Raw genomic sequence first — 22032 nt, forward strand, 5'->3', positions numbered from 1 at the left:
AGGTTTCTATTTAAGAAATCGACTTGAATTTTTTAAACAAAACAGAGCTTTCAACTATACTTACGATACTATAAAAAAAAATTAAAAATTAAAAAATAAAAGTATTTTTTTTTCAAAACACGTTTAGTGTGATGAGTCGATCGACCCACCATACATACGCTCATAAGATTTTCAATATAGTTAAGGTCAGTGTGAGCTTATTTATACATATTTGAATTTTAATTTTTGTGACAGTATAGAATTCTTAAGCATCCTGTGTATGTTTGTTAGCAAAATCCATTTTGTCAATTTTTTGCAAAATTGCGACAAGTATTAAAATTCAATCACTTATAACTCAGTAGTGTTGAATTTCGTCAAAAAAGTCTCTATACATGAAATGTTCAGAAGCCTAAAGTTCATCAGAATAAAATATAAAAAATATATATTTTTGCTTGAAAACAAGCGATGTATCAGTTCGATCGTACCCCCATACTAGCCATTTTGAGACTTTCGGAAGAGTTAACGCTCTTAACTGCTTGGTTTCGAAGATTAAAATTTAAATTTCTAATGTCGCATAGAACTAACGTGCAGCCCCTATACGTTATGTTTAAAAAAAATATATAAAATTTTTTTTCAAAATGGCGGCTATCGTAAAAATTCAAAGTGTCATAACTTTGCTAAATAAAATCCTACTGAAAAATGTCGTATGCAAAAAGTGTTTGGAATTTTAATTTGCATATAAAAGCAATTTTTAATTTTTTTTTTTTTAATAAAAACCGAGTCTTACCATATATTGACCGAGACCTCGAACGAGCTTTTATGCGACTCTGCATACAGTTAACGCTCGTATGAGGTTTCTATTTAAGAAATCGACTTGAATTTTTTAAACAAAACAGAGCTTTCAACTATACTTACGATACTATAAAAAAAAATTAAAAATTAAAAAATAAAAGTATTTTTTTTTCAAAACACGTTTAGTGTGATGAGTCGATCGACCCACCATACATACGCTCATAAGATTTTCAATATAGTTAAGGTCAGTGTGAGCTTATTTATACATATTTGAATTTTAATTTTTGTGACAGTATAGAATTCTTAAGCATCCTGTGTATGTTTGTTAGCAAAATCCATTTTGTCAATTTTTTGCAAAATTGCGACAAGTATTAAAATTCAATCACTTATAACTCAGTAGTGTTAAATTTCGTCAAAAAAGTCTCTATACATGAAATGTTCAGAAGCCTAAAGTTTATCAGAATAAAATATAAAAAATATATATTTTTGCTTGAAAACAAGCGATGTATCAGTTCGATCGTACCCCCATACTAGCCATTTTGAGAATTTCGGAAGAGTTAACGCTCTTAACTGCTTGGTTTCGAAGATTAAAATTTAAATTTCTAATATCGCATAGAACTAACGTGCAGCCCCTATACGTTATACTTAAAAAAATTATATAAAATTTTTTTTCAAAATAGCGGCTATCGTAAAAATTCAAAGTGTCATAACTTTGCTAAATAAAATCCTACTGAAAAATGTCGTAAGCAAAAAGTGTTTGGAATTTTAATTTGCATATAAAAGCAATTTTTAATTATTTTTTTTTTAATAAAAACCGAGTCTTACCATATATTGACCGAGACCTCGAACGAGCTTTTATGCGACTCTGCATACAGTTAACGCTCGTATGAGGTTTCTATTTAAGAAATCGACTTGAATTTTTTAAACAAAACAGAGCTTTCAACTATACTTACGATACTATAAAAAAAAATTAAAAATTAAAAAATAAAAGTATTTTTTTTTCAAAACACGTTTAGTGTGATGAGTCGATCGACCCACCATACATACGCTCATAAGATTTTCAATATAGTTAAGGTCAGTGTGAGCTTATTTATACATATTTGAATTTTAATTTTTGTGACAGTATAGAATTCTTAAGCATCCTGTGTATGTTTGTTAGCAAAATCCATTTTGTCAATTTTTTGCAAAATTGCGACAAGTATTAAAATTCAATCACTTATAACTCAGTAGTGTTGAATTTCGTCAAAAAAGTCTCTATACATGAAATGTTCAGAAGCCTAAAGTTCATCAGAATAAAATATAAAAAATATATATTTTTGCTTGAAAACAAGCGATGTATCAGTTCGATCGTACCCCCATACTAGCCATTTTGAGACTTTCGGAAGAGTTAACGCTCTTAACTGCTTGGTTTCGAAGATTAAAATTTAAATTTCTAATGTCGCATAGAACTAACGTGCAGCCCCTATACGTTATGTTTAAAAAAAATATATAAAATTTTTTTTCAAAATGGCGGCTATCGTAAAAATTCAAAGTGTCATAACTTTGCTAAATAAAATCCTACTGAAAAATGTCGTATGCAAAAAGTGTTTGGAATTTTAATTTGCATATAAAAGCAATTTTTAATTATTTTTTTTTTAATAAAAACCGAGTCTTACCATATATTGACCGAGACCTCGAACGAGCTTTTATGCGACTCTGCATACAGTTAACGCTCGTATGAGGTTTCTATTTAAGAAATCGACTTGAATTTTTTAAACAAAACAGAGCTTTCAACTATACTTACGATACTATAAAAAAAAATTAAAAATTAAAAAATAAAAGTATTTTTTTTTCAAAACACGTTTAGTGTGATGAGTCGATCGACCCACCATACATACGCTCATAAGATTTTCAATATAGTTAAGGTCAGTGTGAGCTTATTTATACATATTTGAATTTTAATTTTTGTGACAGTATAGAATTCTTAAGCATCCTGTGTATGTTTGTTAGCAAAATCCATTTTGTCAATTTTTTGCAAAATTGCGACAAGTATTAAAATTCAATCACTTATAACTCAGTAGTGTTGAATTTCGTCAAAAAAGTCTCTATACATGAAATGTTCAGAAGCCTAAAGTTCATCAGAATAAAATATAAAAAATATATATTTTTGCTTAAAAACAAGCGATGTATCAGTTCGATCGTACCCCCATACTAGCCATTTTGAGACTTTCGGAAGAGTTAACGCTCTTAACTGCTTGGTTTCGAAGATTAAAATTTAAATTTTGAATATCGCATATAACTAACGTGCAGCCCCTATACGTTATGTTTAAAAAAAATATATAAAATTTTTTTTCAAAATGGCGGCTATCGTAAAAATTCAAAGTGTCATAACTTTGCTAAATAAAATCCTACTGAAAAATGTCGTATGCAAAAAGTGTTTGGAATTTTAATTTGCATATAAAAGCAATTTTTAATTATTTTTTTTTAATAAAAACCGAGTCTTACCATATATTGACCGAGACCTCGAACGAGCTTTTATGCGACTCTGCATACAGTTAACGCTCGTATGAGGTTTCTATTTAAGAAATCGACTTGAATTTTTTAAACAAAACAGAGCTTTCAACTATACTTACGATACTATAAAAAAAAATTAAAAATTAAAAAATAAAAGTATTTTTTTTTCAAAACACGTTTAGTGTGATGAGTCGATCGACCCACCATACATACGCTCATAAGATTTTCAATATAGTTAAGGTCAGTGTGAGCTTATTTATACATATTTGAAATTTAATTTTTGTGACAGTATAGAATTCTTAAGCATCCTGTGTATGTTTGTTAGCAAAATCCATTTTGTCAATTTTTTGCAAAATTGCGACAAGTATTAAAATTCAATCACTTATAACTCAGTAGTGTTGAATTTCGTCAAAAAAGTCTCTATACATGAAATGTTCAGAAGCCTAAAGTTCATCAGAATAAAATATAAAAAATATATATTTTTGCTTGAAAACAAGCGATGTATCAGTTCGATCGTACCCCCATACTAGCCATTTTGAGACTTTCGGAAGAGTTAACGCTCTTAACTGCTTGGTTTCGAAGATTAAAATTTAAATTTCTAATATCGCATAGAACTAACGTGCAGCCCCTATACGTTATGTTTAAAAAAAATATATAAAATTTTTTTTCAAAATGGCGGCTATCGTAAAAATTTAAAGTGTCATAACTTTGCTAAATAAAATCCTACTGAAAAATGTCGTATGCAAAAAGTGTTTGGAATTTTAATTTGCATATAAAAGCAATTTTTAATTATTTTTTTTTTAATAAAAACCGAGTCTTACCATATATTGACCGAGACCTCGAACGAGCTTTTATGCGACTCTGCATACAGTTAACGCTCGTATGAGGTTTCTATTTAAGAAATCGACTTGAATTTTTTAAACAAAACAGAGCTTTCAACTATACTCACGATACTATAAAAAAAAATTAAAAATTAAAAAATAAAAGTATTTTTTTTTCAAAACACGTTTAGTGTGATGAGTCGATCGACCCACCATACATACGCTCATAAGATTTTCAATATAGTTAAGGTCAGTGTGAGCTTATTTATACATATTTGAATTTTAATTTTTGTGACAGTATAGAATTCTTAAGCATCCTGTGTATGTTTGTTAGCAAAATCCATTTTGTCAATTTTTTGCAAAATTGCGACAAGTATTAAAATTCAATCACTTATAACTCAGTAGTGTTGAATTTCGTCAAAAAAGTCTCTATACATGAAATGTTCAGAAGCCTAAAGTTCATCAGAATAAAATATAAAAAATATATATTTTTGCTTAAAAACAAGCGATGTATCAGTTCGATCGTACCCCCATACTAGCCATTTTGAGACTTTCGGAAGAGTTAACGCTCTTAACTGCTTGGTTTCGAAGATTAAAATTTAAATTTCTAATATCGCATAGAACTAACGTGCAGCCCCTATACGTTATGTTTAAAAAAAATATATAAAATTTTTTTTCAAAATGGCGGCTATCGTAAAAATTCAAAGTGTCATAACTTTGCTAAATAAAATCCTACTGAAAAATGTCGTATGCAAAAAGTGTTTGGAATTTTAATTTGCATATAAAAGCAATTTTTAATTATTTTTTTTTTAATAAAAACCGAGTCTTACCATATATTGACCGAGACCTCGAACGAGCTTTTATGCGACTCTGCATACAGTTAACGCTCGTATGAGGTTTCTATTTAAGAAATCGACTTGAATTTTTTAAACAAAACAGAGCTTTCAACTATACTTACGATACTATAAAAAAAAATTAAAAATTAAAAAATAAAAGTATTTTTTTTTCAAAACACGTTTAGTGTGATGAGTCGATCGACCCACCATACATACGCTCATAAGATTTTCAATATAGTTAAGGTCAGTGTGAGCTTATTTATACATATTTGAATTTTAATTTTTGTGACAGTATAGAATTCTTAAGCATCCTGTGTATGTTTGTTAGCAAAATCCATTTTGTCAATTTTTTGCAAAATTGCGACAAGTATTAAAATTCAATCACTTATAACTCAGTAGTGTTGAATTTCGTCAAAGAAGTCTCTATACATAAAATGTTCAGAAGCCTAAAGTTCATCAGAATAAAATATAAAAAATATATATTTTTGCTTGAAAACAAGCGATGTATCAGTTCGATCGTACCCCCATACTAGCCATTTTGAGACTTTCGGAAGAGTTAACGCTCTTAACTGCTTGGTTTCAAAGATTAAAATTTAAATTTCTAATGTCGCATAGAACTAACGTGCAGCCCCTATACGTTATGTTTAAAAAAAATATATAAAATTTTTTTTCAAAATGGCGGCTATCGTAAAAATTTAAAGTGTCATAACTTTGCTAAATAAAATCCTACTGAAAAATGTCGTATGCAAAAAGTGTTTGGAATTTTAATTTGCATATAAAAGCAATTTTTAATTATTTTTTTTTTAATAAAAACCGAGTCTTACCATATATTGACCGAGACCTCGAACGAGCTTTTATGCGACTCTGCATACAGTTAACGCTCGTATGAGGTTTCTATTTAAGAAATCGACTTGAATTTTTTAAACAAAACAGAGCTTTCAACTATACTTACGATACTATAAAAAAAAATTAAAAATTAAAAAATAAAAGTATTTTTTTTTCAAAACACGTTTAGTGTGATGAGTCGATCGACCCACCATACATACGCTCATAAGATTTTCAATATAGTTAAGGTCAGTGTGAGCTTATTTATACATATTTGAATTTTAATTTTTGTGACAGTATAGAATTCTTAAGCATCCTGTGTATGTTTGTTAGCAAAATCCATTTTGTCAATTTTTTGCAAAATTGCGACAAGTATTAAAATTCAATCACTTATAACTCAGTAGTGTTGAATTTCGTCAAAAAAGTCTCTATACATGAAATGTTCAGAAGCCTAAAGTTCATCAGAATAAAATATAAAAAATATATATTTTTGCTTGAAAACAAGCGATGTATCAGTTCGATCGTACCCCCATACTAGCCATTTTGAGACTTTCGGAAGAGTTAACGCTCTTAACTGCTTGGTTTCGTAGATTAAAATCAAAATTTCTAATGTCGCATAGAACTAACGTGCAGCCCCTATACGTTATGTTTAAAAAAAATATATAAAATTTTTTTTCAAAATGTCGGCTATCGTAAAAATTCAAAGTGTCATAACTTTGCTAAATAAAATCCTACTGAAAAATGTCGTATGCAAAAAGTGTTTGGAATTTTAATTTGCATATAAAAGCAATTTTTAATTATTTTTTTTTTAATAAAAACCGAGTCTTACCATATATTGACCGAGACCTCGAACGAGCTTTTATGCGACTCTGCATACAGTTAACGCTCGTATGAGGTTTCTATTTAAGAAATCGACTTGAATTTTTTAAACAAAACAGAGCTTTCAACTATACTTACGATACTATAAAAAAAAATTAAAAATTAAAAAATAAAAGTATTTTTTTTTCAAAACACGTTTAGTGTGATGAGTCGATCGACCCACCATACATACGCTCATAAGATTTTCAATATAGTTAAGGTCAGTGTGAGCTTATTTATACATATTTGAATTTTAATTTTTGTGACAGTATAGAATTCTTAAGCATCCTGTGTATGTTTGTTAGCAAAATCCATTTTGTCAATTTTTTGCAAAATTGCGACAAGTATTAAAATTCAATCACTTATAACTCAGTAGTGTTGAATTTCGTCAAAAAAGTCTCTATACATGAAATGTTCAGAAGCCTAAAGTTCATCAGAATAAAATATAAAAAATATATATTTTTGCTTGAAAACAAGCGATGTATCAGTTCGATCGTACCCCCATACTAGCCATTTTGAGACTTTCGGAAGAGTTAACGCTCTTAACTGCTTGGTTTCGAAGATTAAAATTTAAATTTCTAATGTCGCATAGAACTAACGTGCAGCCCCTATACGTTATGTTTAAAAAAAATATATAAAATTTTTTTTCAAAATGGCGGCTATCGTAAAAATTTAAAGTGTCATAACTTTGCTAAATAAAATCCTACTGAAAAATGTCGTATGCAAAAAGTGTTTGGAATTTTAATTTGCATATAAAAGCAATTTTTATTTATTTTTTTTTTAATAAAAACCGAGTCTTACCATATATTGACCGAGACCTCGAACGAGCTTTTATGCGACTCTGCATACAGTTAACGCTCGTATGAGGTTTCTATTTAAGAAATCGACTTGAATTTTTTAAACAAAACAGAGCTTTCAACTATACTTACGATACTATAAAAAAAATTAAAAATTAAAAAATAAAAGTATTTTTTTTTCAAAACACGTTTAGTGTGATGAGTCGACCGACCCACCATACATACGCTCATAAGATTTTCAATATAGTTAAGGTCAGTGTGAGCTTATTTATACATATTTTAAATTTAATTTTTGTGACAGTATAGAATTCTTAAGCATCCTGTGTATGTTTGTTAGCAAAATCCATTTTGTCAATTTTTTGCAAAATTGCGACAAGTATTAAAATTCAATCACTTATAACTCAGTAGTGTTGAATTTCGTCAAAAAAGTCTCTATACATGAAATGTTCAGAAGCCTAAAGTTCATCAGAATAAAATATAAAAAATATATATTTTTGCTTGAAAACAAGCGATGTATCAGTTCGATCGTACCCCCATACTAGCCATTTTGAGACTTTCGGAAGAGTTAACGCTCTTAACTGCTTGGTTTCGAAGATTAAAATTTAAATTTCTAATATCGCATAGAACTAACGTGCAGCCCCTATACGTTATGTTTAAAAAAAATATATAAAAATTTTTTTCAAAATGGCGGCTATCGTAAAAATTCAAAGTGTCATAACTTTGCTAAATAAAATCCTACTGAAAAATGTCGTATGCAAAAAGTGTTTGGAATTTTAATTTGCATATAAAAGCAATTTTTAATTATTTTTTTTTTAATAAAAACCGAGTCTTACCATATATTGACCGAGACCTCGAACGAGCTTTTATGCGACTCTGCATACAGTTAACGCTCGTATGAGGTTTCTATTTAAGAAATCGACTTGAATTTTTTAAACAAAACAGAGCTTTCAACTATACTTACGATACTATAAAAAAAAATTAAAAATTAAAAAATAAAAGTATTTTTTTTTCAAAACACGTTTAGTGTGATGAGTCGATCGACCCACCATACATACGCTCATAAGATTTTCAATATAGTTAAGGTCAGTGTGAGCTTATTTATACATATTTGAATTTTAATTTTTGTGACAGTATAGAATTCTTAAGCATCCTGTGTATGTTTGTTAGCAAAATCCATTTTGTCAATTTTTTGCAAAATTGCGACAAGTATTAAAATTCAATCACTTATAACTCAGTAGTGTTGAATTTCGTCAAAAAAGTCTCTATACATGAAATGTTCAGAAGCCTAAAGTTCATCAGAATAAAATATAAAAAATATATATTTTTGCTTAAAAACAAGCGATGTATCAGTTCGATCGTACCCCCATACTAGCCATTTTGAGACTTTCGGAAGAGTTAACGCTCTTAACTGCTTGGTTTCGAAGATTAAAATTTAAATTTTGAATATCGCATATAACTAACGTGCAGCCCCTATACGTTATGTTTAAAAAAAATATATAAAATTTTTTTTCAAAATGGCGGCTATCGTAAAAATTCAAAGTGTCATAACTTTGCTAAATAAAATCCTACTGAAAAATGTCGTATGCAAAAAGTGTTTGGAATTTTAATTTGCATATAAAAGCAATTTTTAATTATTTTTTTTTTAATAAAAACCGAGTCTTACCATATATTGACCGAGACCTCGAACGAGCTTTTATGCGACTCTGCATACAGTTAACGCTCGTATGAGGTTTCTATTTAAGAAATCGACTTGAATTTTTTAAACAAAACAGAGCTTTCAACTATACTTACGATACTATAAAAAAAAATTAAAAATTAAAAAATAAAAGTATTTTTTTTTCAAAACACGTTTAGTGTGATGAGTCGATCGACCCACCATACATACGCTCATAAGATTTTCAATATAGTTAAGGTCAGTGTGAGCTTATTTATACATATTTGAATTTTAATTTTTGTGACAGTATAGAATTCTTAAGCATCCTGTGTATGTTTGTTAGCAAAATCCATTTTGTCAATTTTTTGCAAAATTGCGACAAGTATTAAAATTCAATCACTTATAACTCAGTAGTGTTGAATTTCGTCAAAAAAGTCTCTAAACATGAAATGTTCAGAAGCCTAAAGTTCATCAGAATAAAATATAAAAAATATATATTTTTGCTTGAAAACAAGCGATGTATCAGTTCGATCGTACCCCCATACTAGCCATTTTGAGACTTTCGGAAGAGTTAACGCTCTTAACTGTTTGGTTTCGAAGATACAAATTTAAATTTTGAGTATCGCATAGAACTAACGTGCAGCCCCTATACGTTATGTTTAAAAAAAATATATAAAATTTTTTTTCAAAATGGCGGCTAATGTAAAAATTCAAAGTGTCATAACTTTGCTAAATAAAATCCTACTGAAAAATGTCTAATGCAAAAAGTGTTTGGAATTTTAATTTGCATATAAAAGCAATTTTTAATTATTTTTTTTTTAATAAAAACCGAGTCTTACCATATATTGACCGAGACCTCGAACGAGCTTTTATGCGACTCTGCATACAGTTAACGCTCGTATGAGGTTTCTATTTAAGAAATCGACTTAAATTTTTTAAACAAAACAGAGCTTTCAACTATACTTACGATACTATAAAAAAAAATTAAAAATTAAAAAATAAAAGTATTTTTTTTTCAAAACACGTTTAGTGTGATGAGTCGATCGACCCACCATACATACGCTCATAAGATTTTCAATATAGTTAAGGTCAGTGTGAGCTTATTTATACATATTTGAATTTTAATTTTTGTGACAGTATAGAATTCTTAAGCATCCTGTGTATGTTTGTTAGCAAAATCCATTTTGTCAATTTTTTGCAAAATTGCGACAAGTATTAAAATTCAATCACTTATAACTCAGTAGTGTTGAATTTCGTCAAAAAAGTCTCTATACATTAAATGTTCAGAAGCCTAAAGTTCATCAGAATAAAATATAAAAAATATATATTTTTGCTTGAAAACAAGCGATGTATCAGTTCGATCGTACCCCCATACTAGCCATTTTGAGACTTTCAGAAGAGTTAACGCTCTTAACTGCTTGGTTTCGAAGATTAAAATTTAAATTTCAAATGTCGCATAGAACTAACGTGCAGCCCCTATACGTTATGTTTAAAAAAAATATATAAAATTTTTTTTCAAAATGGCGGCTAATGTAAAAATTCAAAGTGTCATAACTTTGCTAAATGAAATCCTACTGAAAAATGTCTAATGCAAAAAGTGTTTGGAATTTTAATTTGCATATAAAAGCAATTTTTAATTATTTTTTTTTTAATAAAAACCGAGTCTTACCATATATTGACCGAGACCTCGAACGAGCTTTTATGCGACTCTGCATACAGTTAACGCTCGTATGAGGTTTCTATTTAAGAAATCGACTTGAATTTTTTAAACAAAACAGAGCTTTCAACTATACTTACGATACTATAAAAAAAAATTAAAAATTAAAAAATAAAAGTATTTTTTTTTCAAAACACGTTTAGTGTGATGAGTCGATCGACCCACCATACATACGCTCATAAGATTTTCAATATAGTTAAGGTCAGTGTGAGCTTATTTATACATATTTGAATTTTAATTTTTGTGACAGTATAGAATTCTTAAGCATCCTGTGTATGTTTGTTAGCAAAATCCATTTTGTCAATTTTTTGCAAAATTGCGACAAGTATTAAAATTCAATCACTTATAACTCAGTAGTGTTGAATTTCGTCAAAAAAGTCTCTATACATGAAATGTTCAGAAGCCTAAAGTTTATCAGAATAAAATATAAAAAATATATATTTTTGCTTGAAAACAAGCGATGTATCAGTTCGATCGTACCCCCATACTAGCCATTTTGAGAATTTCGGAAGAGTTAACGCTCTTAACTGCTTGGTTTCGAAGATTAAAATTTAAATTTCTAATATCGCATAGAACTAACGTGCAGCCCCTATACGTTATACTTAAAAAAATTATATAAAATTTTTTTTCAAAATAGCGGCTATCGTAAAAATTCAAAGTGTCATAACTTTGCTAAATAAAATCCTACTGAAAAATGTCGTAAGCAAAAAGTGTTTGGAATTTTAATTTGCATATAAAAGCAATTTTTAATTATTTTTTTTTTAATAAAAACCGAGTCTTACCATATATTGACCGAGACCTCGAACGAGCTTTTATGCGACTCTGCATACAGTTAACGCTCGTATGAGGTTTCTATTTAAGAAATCGACTTGAATTTTTTAAACAAAACAGAGCTTTCAACTATACTTACGATACTATAAAAAAAAATTAAAAATTAAAAAATAAAAGTATTTTTTTTTCAAAACACGTTTAGTGTGATGAGTCGATCGACCCACCATACATACGCTCATAAGATTTTCAATATAGTTAAGGTCAGTGTGAGCTTATTTATACATATTTGAATTTTAATTTTTGTGACAGTATAGAATTCTTAAGCATCCTGTGTATGTTTGTTAGCAAAATCCATTTTGTCAATTTTTTGCAAAATTGCGACAAGTATTAAAATTCAATCACTTATAACTCAGTAGTGTTGAATTTCGTCAAAAAAGTCTCTATACATGAAATGTTCAGAAGCCTAAAGTTCATCAGAATAAAATATAAAAAATATATATTTTTGCTTGAAAACAAGCGATGTATCAGTTCGATCGTACCCCCATACTAGCCATTTTGAGACTTTCGGAAGAGTTAACGCTCTTAACTGCTTGGTTTCGAAGATTAAAATTTAAATTTCTAATGTCGCATAGAACTAACGTGCAGCCCCTATACGTTATGTTTAAAAAAAATATATAAAATTTTTTTTCAAAATGGCGGCTATCGTAAAAATTCAAAGTGTCATAACTTTGCTAAATAAAATCCTACTGAAAAATGTCGTATGCAAAAAGTGTTTGGAATTTTAATTTGCATATAAAAGCAATTTTTAATTATTTTTTTTTTAATAAAAACCGAGTCTTACCATATATTGACCGAGACCTCGAACGAGCTTTTATGCGACTCTGCATACAGTTAACGCTCGTATGAGGTTTCTATTTAAGAAATCGACTTGAATTTTTTAAACAAAACAGAGCTTTCAACTATACTTACGATACTATAAAAAAAAATTAAAAATTAAAAAATAAAAGTATTTTTTTTTCAAAACACGTTTAGTGTGATGAGTCGATCGACCCACCATACATACGCTCATAAGATTTTCAATATAGTTAAGGTCAGTGTGAGCTTATTTATACATATTTGAATTTTAATTTTTGTGACAGTATAGAATTCTTAAGCATCCTGTGTATGTTTGTTAGCAAAATCCATTTTGTCAATTTTTTGCAAAATTGCGACAAGTATTAAAATTCAATCACTTATAACTCAGTAGTGTTGAATTTCGTCAAAAAAGTCTCTATACATGAAATGTTCAGAAGCCTAAAGTTCATCAGAATAAAATATAAAAAATATATTTTTTTGCTTGAAAACAAGCGATGTATCAGTTCGATCGTACCCCCATACTAGCCATTTTGAGACTTTCGGAAGAGTTAACGCTCTTAACTGCTTGGTTTCGAAGATTAAAATTTAAATTTCTAATATCGCATAGAACTAACGTGCAGCCCCTATACGTTATGTTTAAAAAAAATATATAAAAATTTGTTTCAAAATGGCGGCTATCGTAAAAATTCAAAGTGTCATAACTTTGCTAAATAAAATCCTACTGAAAAATGTCGTATGCAAAAAGTGTTTGGAATTTTAATTTGCATATAAAAGCAATTTTTAATTATTTTTTTTTTAATAAAAACCGAGTCTTACCATATATTGACCGAGACCTCGAACGAGCTTTTATGCGACTCTGCATACAGTTAACGCTCGTATGAGGTTTCTATTTAAGAAATCGACTTGAATTTTTTAAACAAAACAGAGCTTTCAACTATACTTACGATACTATAAAAAAAAATTAAAAATTAAAAAATAAAAGTATTTTTTTTTCAAAACACGTTTAGTGTGATGAGTCGATCGACCCACCATACATACGCTCATAAGATTTTCAATATAGTTAAGGTCAGTGTGAGCTTATTTATACATATTTTAATTTTAATTTTTGTGACAGTATAGAATTCTTAAGCATCCTGTGTATGTTTGTTAGCAAAATCCATTTTGTCAATTTTTTGCAAAATTGCGACAAGTATTAAAATTCAATCACTTATAACTCAGTAGTGTTGAATTTCGTCAAAAAAGTCTCTATACATGAAATGTTCAGAAGCCTAAAGTTCATCAGAATAAAATATAAAAAATATATATTTTTACTTGAAAACAAGCGATGTATCAGTTCGATCGTACCCCCATACTAGCCATTTTGAGACTTTCGGAAAAGTTAACGCTCTTAACTGCTTGGTTTCGAAGATTAAAATTTAAATTTCTAATATCGCATAGAACTAACGTGCAGCCCCTATACGTTATGTTTAAAAAAAATATATAAAATTTTTTTTCAAAATGGCGGCTATCGTAAAAATTCTAAGTGTCATAACTTTGCTAAATAAAATCCTACTGAAAAATGTCGTATGCAAAAAGTGTTTGGAATTTTAATTTGCATATAAAAGCAATTTTTAATTATTTTTTTTTTAATAAAAACCGAGTCTTACCATATATTGACCGAGACCTCGAACGAGCTTTTATGCGACTCTGCATACAGTTAACGCTCGTATGAGGTTTCTATTTAGGAAATCGACTTGAATTTTTTAAACAAAACAGAGCTTTCAACTATACTTACGATACTATAAAAAAAAATTAAAAATTAAAAAATAAAAGTATTTTTTTTTCAAAACACGTTTAGTGTGATGAGTCGATCGACCCACCATACATACGCTCATAAGATTTTCAATATAGTTAAGGTCAGTGTGAGCTTATTTATACATATTTGAATTTTAATTTTTGTGACAGTATAGAATTCTTAAGCATCCTGTGTATGTTTGTTAGCAAAATCCATTTTGTCAATTTTTTGCAAAATTGCGACAAGTATTAAAATTCAATCACTTATAACTCAGTAGTGTTGAATTTCGTCAAAAAAGTCTCTATACATGAAATGTTCAGAAGCCTAAAGTTCATCAGAATAAAATATAAAAAATATATATTTTTACTTGAAAACAAGCGATGTATCAGTTCGATCGTACCCCCATACTAGCCATTTTGAGACTTTCGGAAGAGTTAACGCTCTTAACTGCTTGGTTTCGAAGATTAAAATTGAAATTTCTAATATCGCATAGAACTAACGTGCAGCCCCTATACGTTATGTTTAAAAAAAATATATAAAATTTTTTTTCAAAATGGCGGCTATCGTAAAAATTCAAAGTGTCATAACTTTGCTAAATAAAATCCTACTGAAAAATGTCGTATGCAAAAAGTGTTTGGAATTTTAATTTGCATATAAAAGCAATTTTTAATTATTTTTTTTTAATAAAAACCGAGTCTTACCATATATTGACCGAGACCTCGAACGAGCTTTTATGCGACTCTGCATACAGTTAACGCTCGTATGAGGTTTCTATTTAAGAAATCGACTTGAATTTTTTTAACAAAACAGAGCTTTCAACTATACTTACGATACTATAAAAAAAAATTAAAAATTAAAAAATAAAAGTATTTTTTTTTCAAAACACGTTTAGTGTGATGAGTCGATCGACCCACCATACATACGCTTATAAGATTTTCAATATAGTTAAGGTCAGTGTGAGCTTATTTATACATATTTGAATTTTAATTTTTGTGACAGTATAGAATTCTTAAGCATCCTGTGTATGTTTGTTAGCAAAATCCATTTTGTCAATTTTTTGCAAAATTGCGACAAGTATTAAAATTCAATCACTTATAACTCAGTAGTGTTGAATTTCGTCAAAAAAGTCTCTATACATGAAATGTTCAAAAGCCTAAAGTTCATCAGAATAAAATATAAAAAATATATATTTTTGCTTGAAAACAAGCGATGTATCAGTTCGATCGTACCCCCATACTAGCCATTTTGAGACTTTCGGAAGAGTTAACGCTCTTAACTGCTTGGTTTCGAAGATTAAAATTTAAATTTCTAATATCGCATAGAACTAACGTGCAGCCCCTATACGTTATGTTTAAAAAAAATATATAAAAATTTTTTTCAAAATGGCGGCTATCGTAAAAATTCAAAGTGTCATAACTTTGCTAAATAAAATCCTACTGAAAAATGTCGTATGCAAAAAGTGTTTGGAATTTTAATTTGCATATAAAAGCAATTTTTAATTATTTTTTTTTTAATAAAAACCGAGTCTTACCATATATTGACCGAGACCTCGAACGAGCTTTTATGCGACTCTGCATACAGTTAACGCTCGTATGAGGTTTCTATTTAAGAAATCGACTTGAATTTTTTAAACAAAACAGAGCTTTCAACTATACTTACGATACTATAAAAAAAAATTAAAAATTAAAAAATAAAAGTATTTTTTTTTCAAAACACGTTTAGTGTGATGAGTCGATCGACCCACCATACATACGCTCATAAGATTTTCAATATAGTTAAGGTCAGTGTGAGCTTATTTATACATATTTTAATTTTAATTTTTGTGACAGTATAGAATTCTTAAGCATCCTGTGTATGTTTGTTAGCAAAATCCATTTTGTCAATTTTTTGCAAAATTGCGACAAGTATTAAAATTCAATCACTTATAACTCAGTAGTGTTGAATTTCGTCAAAAAAGTCTCTATACATGAAATGTTCAGAAGCCTAAAGTTCATCAGAATAAAATATAAAAAATATATATTTTTACTTGAAAACAAGCGATGTATCAGTTCGATCGTACCCCCATACTAGCCATTTTGAGACTTTCGGAAAAGTTAACGCTCTTAACTGCTTGGTTTCGAAGATTAAAATTTAAATTTCTAATATCGCATAGAACTAACGTGCAGCCCCTATACGTTATGTTTAAAAAAAATATATAAAATTTTTTTTCAAAATGGCGGCTATCGTAAAAATTCTAAGTGTCATAACTTTGCTAAATAAAATCCTACTGAAAAATGTCGTATGCAAAAAGTGTTTGGAATTTTAATTTGCATATAAAAGCAATTTTTAATTATTTTTTTTTTAATAAAAACCGAGTCTTACCATATATTGACCGAGACCTCGAACGAGCTTTTATGCGACTCTGCATACAGTTAACGCTCGTATGAGGTTTCTATTTAGGAAATCGACTTGAATTTTTTAAACAAAACAGAGCTTTCAACTATACTTACGATACTATAAAAAAAAATTAAAAATTAAAAAATAAAAGTATTTTTTTTTCAAAACACGTTTAGTGTGATGAGTCGATCGACCCACCATACATACGCTCATAAGATTTTCAATATAGTTAAGGTCAGTGTGAGCTTATTTATACATATTTGAATTTTAATTTTTGTGACAGTATAGAATTCTTAAGCATCCTGTGTATGTTTGTTAGCAAAATCCATTTTGTCAATTTTTTGCAAAATTGCGACAAGTATTAAAATTCAATCACTTATAACTCAGTAGTGTTGAATTTCGTCAAAAAAGTCTCTATACATGAAATGTTCAGAAGCCTAAAGTTCATCAGAATAAAATATAAAAAATATATATTTTTACTTGAAAACAAGCGATGTATCAGTTCGATCGTACCCCCATACTAGCCATTTTGAGACTTTCGGAAGAGTTAACGCTCTTAACTGCTTGGTTTCGAAGATTAAAATTTAAATTTCTAATATCGCATAGAACTAACGTGCAGCCCCTATACGTTATGTTTAAAAAAAATATATAAAATTTTTTTTCAAAATGGCGGCTATCGTAAAAATTCAAAGTGTCATAACTTTGCTAAATAAAATCCTACGGAAAAATGTCGTATGCAAAAAGTGTTTGGAATTTTAATTTGCATATAAAAGCAATTTTTAATTATTTTTTTTTTAATAAAAACCGAGTCTTACCATATATTGACCGAGACCTCGAACGAGCTTTTATGCGACTCTGCATACAGTTAACGCTCGTATGAGGTTTCTATTTAAGAAATCGACTTGAATTTTTTAAACAAAACAGAGCTTTCAACTATACTTACGATACTATAAAAAAAAATTAAAAATTAAAAAATAAAAGTATTTTTTTTTCAAAACACGTTTAGTGTGATGAGTCGATCGACCCACCATACATACGCTCATAAGATTTTCAATATAGTTAAGGTCAGTGTGAGCTTATTTATACATATTTGAATTTTAATTTTTGTGACAGTATAGAATTCTTAAGCATCCTGTGTATGTTTGTTAGCAAAATCCATTTTGTCAATTTTTTGCAAAATTGCGACAAGTATTAAAATTCAATCACTTATAACTCAGTAGTGTTGAATTTCGTCAAAAAAGTCTCTATACATGAAATGTTCAGAAGCCTAAAGTTCATCAGAATAAAATATAAAAAATATATATTTTTGCTTGAAAACAAGCGATGTATCAGTTCGATCGTACCCCCATACTAGCCATTTTGAGACTTTCGGAAGAGTTAACGCTCTTAACTGCTTGGTTTCGAAGATTTAAATTTAAATTTCTAATATCGCATAGAACTAACGTGCAGCCCCTATACGTTATGTTTAAAAAAAATATATAAAATTTTTTTTCAAAATGGCGGCTATCGTAAAAATTCAAAGTGTCATAACTTTGCTAAATAAAATCCTACTGAAAAATGTCGTATGCAAAAAGTGTTTGGAATTTTAATTTGCATATAAAAGCAATTTTTAATTTTTTTTTTTTCAATAAAAACCGAGTCTTACCATATATTGACCGAGACCTCGAACGAGCTTTTATGCGACTCTGCATACAGTTAACGCTCGTATGAGGTTTCTATTTAAGAAATCGACTTGAATTTTTTAAACAAAACAGAGCTTTCAACTATACTTACGATACTATAAAAAAAAATTAAAAATTAAAAAATAAAAGTATTTTTTTTTCAAAACACGTTTAGTGTGATGAGTCGATCGACCCACCATACATACGCTCATAAGATTTTCAATATAGTTAAGGTCAGTGTGAGCTTATTTATACATATTTGAATTTTAATTTTTGTGACAGTATAGAATTCTTAAGCATCCTGTGTATGTTTGTTAGCAAAATCCATTTTGTCAATTTTTTGCAAAATTGCGACAAGTATTTAAATTCAATCACTTATAACTCAGTAGTGTTGAATTTCGTCAAAAAAGTCTTTATACATGAAATGTTCAGAAGCCTAAAGTTCATCAGAATAAAATATAAAAAATATATATTTTTGCTTGAAAACAAGCGATGTATCAGTTCGATCGTACCCCCATACTAGCCATTTTGAGACTTTCGGAAGAGTTTACGCTCTTAACTGCTTGGTTTCGAAGATTAAAATTTAAATTTCTAATATCGCATAGAACTAACGTGCAGCCCCTATACGTTATGTTTAAAAAAAATATATAAAATTTTTTTTCAAAATGGCGGCTATCGTAAAAATTCAAAGTGTCATAACTTTGCTAAATAAAATCCTACTGAAAAATGTCGTATGCAAAAAGTGTTTGGAATTTTAATTTGCATATAAAAGCAATTTTTAATTATTTTTTTTTTAATAAAAACCGAGTCTTACCATATATTGACCGAGACCTCGAACGAGCTTTTATGCGACTCTGCATACAGTTAACGCTCGTATGAGGTTTCTATTTAAGAAATCGACTTGAATTTTTTAATCAAAACAGAGCTTTCAACTATACTTACGATACTATAAAAAAAAATTAAAAATTAAAAAATAAAAGTATTTTTTTTTCAAAACACGTTTAGTGTGATGAGTCGATCGACCCACCATACATACGCTCATAAGATTTTCAATATAGTTAAGGTCAGTGTGAGCTTATTTATACATATTTGAATTTTAATTTTTGTGACAGTATAGAATTCTTAAGCATCCTGTGTATGTTTGTTAGCAAAATCCATTTTGTCAATTTTTTGCAAAATTGCGACAAGTATTAAAATTCAATCACTTATAACTCAGTAGTGTTGAATTTCGTCAAAAAAGTCTCTATACATGAAATGTTCAGAAGCCTAAAGTTCATCAGAATAAAATATAAAAAATATATATTTTTGCTTGAAAACAAGCGATGTATCAGTTCGATCGTACCCCCATACTAGCCATTTTGAGACTTTCGGAAGAGTTAACGCTCTTAACTGCTTGGTTTCCAAGATTAAAATTTAAATTTCTAATGTCGCATAGAACTAACGTGCAGCCCCTATACGTTATGTTTAAAAAAAATATATAAAATTTTTTTTTAAAATGGCGGCTATCGTAAAAATTCAAAGTGTCATAACTTTGCTAAATAAAATCCTACTGAAAAATGTCGTATGCAAAAAGTGTTTGGAATTTTAATTTGCATATAAAAGCAATTTTTAATTATTTTTTTTTTAATAAAAACCGAGTCTTACCATATATTGACCGAGACCTCGAACGAGCTTTTATGCGACTCTGCATACAGTTAACGCTCGTATGAGGTTTCTATTTAAGAAATCGACTTGAATTTTGTAAACAAAACAGAGCTTTCAACTATACTTACGATACTATAAAAAAAAATTAAAAATTAAAAAATAAAAGTATTTTTTTTTCAAAACACGTTTAGTGTGATGAGTCGATCGACCCACCATACATACGCTCATAAGATTTTTAATATAGTTAAGGTCAGTGTGAACTTTTTTATACATATTTGAATTTTAATTTTTGTGACAGTATAGAATTCTTAAGCATCCTGTGTATGTTTGTTAGCAAAATCCATTTTGTCAATTTTTTGCAAAATTGCGACAAGTATTAAAATTCAATCACTTATAACTCAGTAGTGTTGAATTTCGTCAAAAAAGTCTCTATACATGAAATGTTCAGAAGCCTAAAGTTCATCAGAATAAAATATAAAAAATATATATTTTTACTTGAAAACAAGCGATGTATCAGTTCGATCGTACCCCCATACTAGCCATTTTGAGACTTTCGGAAAAGTTAACGCTCTTAACTGCTTGGTTTCGAAGATTAAAATTTAAATTTCTAATATCGCATAGAACTAACGTGCAGCCCCTATACGTTATGTTTAAAAAAAATATATAAAATTTTTTTTCAAAATGGCGGCTATCGTAAAAATTCTAAGTGTCATAACTTTGCTAAATAAAATCCTACTGAAAAATGTCGTATGCTAAAAGTGTTTGGAATTTTAATTTGCATATAAAAGCAATTTTTAATTATTTTTTTTTTAATAAAAACCGAGTCTTACCATATATTGACCGAGACCTCGAACGAGCTTTTATGCGACTCTGCATACAGTAAACGCTCGTATGAGGTTTCTATTTAAGAAATCGACTTGAATTTTTTAAACAAAACAGAGCTTTCAACTATACTTACGATACTATAAAAAAAAATTAAAAATTAAAAAATAAAAGTATTTTTTTTTCAAAACACGTTTAGTGTGATGAGTCGATCGACCCACCATACATACGCTCATAAGATTTTCAATATAGTTAAGGTCAGTGTGAGCTTATTTATACATATTTGAATTTTAATTTTTGTGACAGTATAGAATTCTTAAGCATCCTGTGTATGTTTGTTAGCAAAATCCATTTTGTCAATTTTTTGCAAAATTGCGACAAGTATTAAAATTCAATCACTTATAACTCAGTAGTGTTGAATTTCGTCAAAAAAGTCTATATACATGAAATGTTCAGAAGCCTAAAGTTCATCAGAATAAAATATAAAAAATATATATTTTTACTTGAAAACAAGCGATGTATCAGTTCGATCGTACCCCCATACTAGCCATTTTGAGACTTTCGGAAGAGTTAACGCTCTTAACTGCTTGGTTTCGAAGATTAAAATTGAAATTTCTAATATCGCATAGAACTAACGTGCAGCCCCTATACGTTATGTTTAAAAAAAATATATAAAATTTTTTTTCAAAATGGCGGCTATCGTAAAAATTCAAAGTGTCATAACTTTGCTAAATAAAATCCTACTGAAAAATGTCGTATGCAAAAAGTGTTTGGAATTTTAATTTGCATATAAAAGCAATTTTTAATTATTTTTTTTTAATAAAAACCGAGTCTTACCATATATTGACCGAGACCTCGAACGAGCTTTTATGCGACTCTGCATACAGTTAACGCTCGTATGAGGTTTCTATTTAAGAAATCGACTTGAATTTTTTAAACAAAACAGAGCTTTCAACTATACTTACGATACTATAAAAAAAAATTAAAAATTAAAAAATAAAAGTATTTTTTTTTCAAAACACGTTTAGTGTGATGAGTCGATCGACCCACCATACATACGCTCATAAGATTTTCAATATAGTTAAGGTCAGTGTGAGCTTATTTATACATATTTGAATTTTAATTTTTGTGACAGTATAGAATTCTTAAGCATCCTGTGTATGTTTGTTAGCAAAATCCATTTTGTCAATTTTTTGCAAAATTGCGACAAGTATTAAAATTCAATCACTTATAACTCAGTAGTGTTGAATTTCGTCAAAAAAGTCTCTATACATGAAATGTTCAGAAGCCTAAAGTTCATCAGAATAAAATATAAAAAATATATATTTTTGCTTGAAAACAAGCGATGTATCAGTTC

Source organism: Plectrocnemia conspersa, unplaced genomic scaffold, assembly GCF_051122295.1.
Source record: "Plectrocnemia conspersa isolate PC_06_02 unplaced genomic scaffold, ASM5112229v1 ptg000007l, whole genome shotgun sequence".
Taxonomy (NCBI): domain Eukaryota; kingdom Metazoa; phylum Arthropoda; class Insecta; order Trichoptera; family Polycentropodidae; genus Plectrocnemia; species Plectrocnemia conspersa.